The sequence below is a fragment of the Atta colombica genome, unplaced genomic scaffold (genome assembly GCF_001594045.1).
Source record: "Atta colombica isolate Treedump-2 unplaced genomic scaffold, Acol1.0 scaffold96, whole genome shotgun sequence".
NCBI classification, from domain to species: domain Eukaryota; kingdom Metazoa; phylum Arthropoda; class Insecta; order Hymenoptera; family Formicidae; genus Atta; species Atta colombica.
The window spans coordinates 1,971,128-1,976,984 of record NW_017259590.1 but is presented as its reverse complement, the minus strand read 5'-3'; positions in this window follow the sequence as shown (position 1 = coordinate 1,976,984).

Below are 5,857 nucleotides of genomic sequence, written 5' to 3'. Positions count from 1 at the left end.
ATATAAATATGTATAATAAATATATATAATAAATAATTTTAAAAAATTGTACATAATTTTATTATTTGCAAAATTTAGATTAATATTGTATGTTTACAAAAAATTATCATGTAAAGTATATTTATTAAGTAGTGTTTATAGTATTGTTAAGTTGTATTTAATATGCGGCATTTGTTACCAACAACCGATATAACTAAATGCTCTTTTAGAATAGTAATAAATTGGAAGGATTTATCAGGATAACGAGAGGCAATCGCACAAAAGAATCATACACATACATACAATTAATAGCGTTGCGTTATCTAACAGTCACGTTATCTAATAGCAGCCTTACCGGTTAATTAGATTACGACACAGCAATATTCGTTATGAATAATGCGCGTGATTCTGTTAAATAGACGTTCGTCATTATTCAGATGATATGACGATGCGAGAACACTACATAATAAACCGGTTACAAAATGAATTATGAAAACAAATTAGTACAATAAATTATAGAAAGACATTAAAGTGTTCTCATTTCATATATAACTCTTCGAATTCAAATTACAATTTCCTTAAGAAAAACATATGTTTTACACACACACACACACACACACACACACACACACACACACACACACACACACACACACACACACACACACACACACACACACACACACATTGCAAAAAAATTCTCTCTTTACTGCTTTTATTACTATATTTTATAAAATATATTTAACATAAGTACGTTATAATTATTTCTACTATGCTTTACTCCAAAAAATTTGAGAGTCAAAGGAAAAAACAGTGAAAAATAAATAGTAAAAGTATATTTAAAAACGGATATTTACATTTATTTTCTTTTAAAAATATTTCCCTACACTAATAAATTCGCGATGATGAATTCCATAAATAATTATGTTATTATTTAACAGTCTTATAATTGATTTCTTATAATCAATGTTCCTATCATTCCATAAATAATTATGTTATTATTTAACAGTCTTATAATTGATTTCTTATAATCAATGTTCCTATCATTCCATAAATAATTATGTTATTATTTAACAGTCTTATAATTGATTTCTTATAATCAATGTTCCTATCATTACATCTTTAATATTTAGTCATTATTATTAAAAAAAATATTTAATATATGCTCATTACACAAACGTTAAAATTATTTACGTAAGCTTTAGAACTGATTTTTTATCGAGTTTGATTTATATCATGTAATAAATCAATATTCCTTTCATTCATTATACATATACATAAATCAAAACAATGAGAAATTAATATTCTTACACACTTAAAAAATAAATTTGAAGATATAAAAAACATTGTGTTAAGTATCAGATGTAAATAAATATATAAATCTATTTATACCAATGAAAATAATTATGTAAGACAATTTCAAATAATCTAACAAAATTATTTTCAGATCTGTCTAAATTTTTAGATACTTCAATAAAATCTTCATTCTTTCTGTACTTCAAAATAAATTATTAAAAATTCGCCAATAACGCTCAAATTAATTAATATTTCAAAGTGTCGAATACATGGCATAAAACATGGCCGAGGTTTCTATCGAAGGGTCTAATCTATCGCTTCAGCAGAAACAGTGGCCATGCTTTTGTTGATCTGTGCTCCTCTGCCTCTCGAGATCTTTCGCCCCCTTTACTTTCGCTTTACACTCTTGCTTTATGAACCCATCGGCTCTGGTTACCTTGGGCCTTCGTCTTTTTCAACTGTGTCATTTGCTCTCTCTGACCTCAGAATTGCCCTCTTCTTCTCTACGTCCTTGATAAAAGGTCGTCCAAGATAAATTGTTTCGTTGGAATCCAGGATTGAGCTCATCGACCGAATTGATGGGAAGATTGACGCTCTTGCGTCTGGAATTGCTAATCTTGGGCTGACGGTCCGGCGCCTCGACGCTGCTAGTCATTGAGCGTCTTCTTGCCGGTGTTAAGTGTGCGTCGGGCGAATTGTGTGCATTGGCTGCTGAACATGCTATCTTGAAGGATCATCTCTATCGTCTTGAGACCTCTATCTTCGTTGTTGGCTCTGATTTGAATTCTGTCGCTATGAGTATATAATAATGAGTTCTCTACCTAAAGACTGGAGAGGCGTGATCATGAGCTAATCATTTTCTACTACCTAATATCTCATCTGAAGATCATATTAATATTAACATTATCTCTCTTGTTGCAGCTGGACGTATCTCTGGTGACTACCGAGTCGTCTGTGTGTTCGGGATGTCTGTGTGTCCATGGTCAGATCTCGTCTCTTCAAGTCCGCTTATTGTCAGGCTTATCATCATTATCAGAAGGAATGAGCTCCTTACTGGCACCCAACATCGTCGAAGAGTTTCCTTCTAACATTTTTTTTCTTCGTGACCGTCTTCCAGGACCTCTCCTCAAATGTATGATTGAACCTGAGCGTCGCACTTACAACGAGACTCAACGTTTGGCTCCTCAGCATGGCATAAAAAATTTGGATGCAGTGTGAGGTGATATTTTCCATCATATCGAAAGATCACCTGAGTTGCGTTATTCCTCCTCCTTTTCATCTACTATCTCTGAGAATCTCATTCCTCGCCCATGTCTCTCTTAATGTTCCTCCTTATCTTACTTCTTTTTCTTATTTGATTGTCCCTCTCTCTCCCTTTCACTGTCCTCTAAGTCCATCATTTCTCTTTCTAACGCATTCCATATTGTCATATATATTATTGCTTCTATTAATTTCAACATTTATACTTTATTCTCCATTTGTTATTTAATTTATACTGTTAATTTGTATTTAATTTGTACTGTTAATTATTGTATTTTGTACTTAATTTGTTCTCAATTACTATATACAAACTTGTATTCAATTTTCATATTATTTGTTAGTTTTATGTTTTTGTAATTTTTTATACTATTAACAAATATAAATTTTTTAATCATTTTTATGTACGATCTACTTTCATACCATTCTTCTTCCGCTTTTAGCGCTTCTGAAACCGTAGTTCATTACTCTCTCTTTCTGGTAGACATCAGATCAACAGATTTTGCTGGTGGCTTATCATTTTGTGCACCCGTACTTATTTTTTTACTTGATTCTGTAGTCACTATTGTTCCAATTTGTAATTAACGCACAAAAAAAAATATATCATTATTTAAGTACAGTTGTAACAATCCATCAATATCTATCCCAAATTTTCTCCCTTTTTTCGCCATTATTTTTTTGATATTAGCATGTCATTTACATCATTATGATGGCGAGCGCTGAAGTACAAAAATATCGTCGCATGCAATTGATTGCCGCGCAGCAATTTTTGTTTGTAAGCGGAAAGATAACATAAAGAAAATAGAATCGTACAAAGTTACGATTTGCTGTTACTCGCAACGTTTTCTCAAATTAGCGTAACAGGTATAACAGAGGAGAAGGGATTCGAAAATTGTTCGACCAAACTCACGCGTCACCCACTGCGGCTGCACCTGTTGCTCATGCACTTTCCATACTTTGAATAACAATATATAGAATGATTGCTATGTCGTGTGTTTTATGCGGACAAGTACGAGTTAGAATTTAAGATAAATATTAGTTCGATTGATAGCTGCAGGTCACGACACAAGTCACTAATGATTAGAGTGGACTGTTCATAAAGAATAATTATGTTTGATACCTCGCTTCGAAAAGAAACGAGAATGACTGCGTATACAGAAGAGTAAATAAAAAGATTCGCATCGATAATTTCCGTTACAAAATAATCTAATGTGACAAATCGTGGAACCAATTGCGCATCACGCTAATAATATAATAATTGTAGGGAGTAATCGCGTTTCTTTCAAGAAATGATTCGAACTGACAAAGAGCAATCCATGTTGTCATCCGCCTTGAACGACGAAACTTCGTCGTAAGAATGATAGCTCGGCGACAGAATGTAAACAACAGCGTGTTATATAGCATCGCAAAAGCAAGCGTTAAGTGCTCGGGCGTCATAAAAACTCATTTGCTACAATCACATTGCTACAAAAAACAAAGTTTCCAAAAAATTTTAAAAATTAATTTATAAAAATTAATTTATTATTATAATTTAATTAATATATTTTGAATCATTTAATTTTATAATTTTATTTTTAAAATGCAATTTTGATGTAATAACTGATTGTAGAGAAATAAAAATATGTACTTTTTGAATGTTTTTTTTTTTCTTTATGGTTTTCTTTCTTTTTGCAAACAAATCACAATTTTTTTAGTTATATCAATGTTGCAGCAAATAAGCAATATGTCAAATCACTGCTACAAAACGTTCGTGAAATATACTGAATATTTCAATACATACTTTTTTGACCAATTTCAATGTATAGATTATCAAATTTATATATTAAAAAAAAATTAATAAAATAAATTGTGAAATTGTATTAAAATTTTTTTTTAGACTCAATATTTATTTTTTTTTTTAATCGAAAGTTGCCTCTCTCTTTCTCTTTTTATATTTTTTTTTAGCTTTATAACTAATTGTAACGATAAAAAGCAATAAAATCATGCACAAACCTAAGATAAATTTAAATCTTCTTTAAACTTTGAAATTGCACACAGATTAATCTGAAATAACTTGTCGCTTTATTATCAGTATTCAATGTCAACTATATAAGCTGAGTGGGATAGGCAGTGAAATTGGATATCTGAGTCAAATTTTCATCCTACAAGTCTATTTGTCCGAACAATATATATTTGCGTAAAAATATAATAATCGATATAATTTAATCGATTAACGAATATATAGCGAGTTTCAGTAAAATATTTTGGTGTTCGATTCGTTCTCGTTGTGTCACTGTTACGTCCCCTAATTCGACGTGTCTACATCGGAGTGATTTGGCGAGGCGACTATCGCCTCGAACCTTGACCCATAATGTCGACTGCGTCATGGACGACGACAGTGCGAGAGATTTACTCTTCTCTCATCAACGACCAAGCATGACACGAGTAAAATATCTTCAAATTCACAATTTACCGATTTTCAATTTATCAAGTGCAAACTTGCTTTGACGGACATATCCTTAGATATTTTACAAAAACCTCTATTAAATTTAACTTCTATATAACGATAATCCTCTAAATAAATAAGAATATAATTTTCTATAATTGTAGTAATGAAAAATACTAGATTAAAATTATTGGCAAATAACTTCTTTATCAAACATTTTATTTGAAATAGAAAGCTATTGCTTTATACAAAATACGTATTATTATGTTTATTATTATTAGAATTCTAATAAATAATAATAATGAATACTTTAGAGCTTAAAATGAAAAAACTTGCATTGCATAATTTGTATAACAATTTTTCGCTCAGGCGAGAGAATTCGGTAATAAAAAAACTCTTCCAAAGAAATATTTTTGAAAATTGCAATCACACACTTCTTGATCGGAAGCTTAGAAGAACATCTGCAGGTTTCAACGGTGCTTTTGAAGCGAGACATAAATAGATACCGTAAAATATCAAGAATATTAAATATTTCTTATTTTTAATATGATGTCTTATATTTTCTTATTCGATTAATATCTGTAATTTTTTTCTATGCCATTAAAAAAATTCTAAAATCTGTTCGGCTATTCTCATCCGTACTTTATCGCACCGATTATCAAATATTCAGAGAATCATCAGTCGCAAGTTTTCATTGTCGTGAAATACAACGAGCACTCTCGTAAATAGCACGCGATTCTAATGCGTATTTTATCGATTTGCCTTTTATTTCGGTGATCGCGGAAAATATAAGTGCGCCAGCTTTGGACGTATGCCACAAGACTCATAAAAATATCGTCCTCGCGTCACAGGTTCGCAACTCGCCAGTTTATTCATCGTATCTTTCTTCTCGTATCCTCT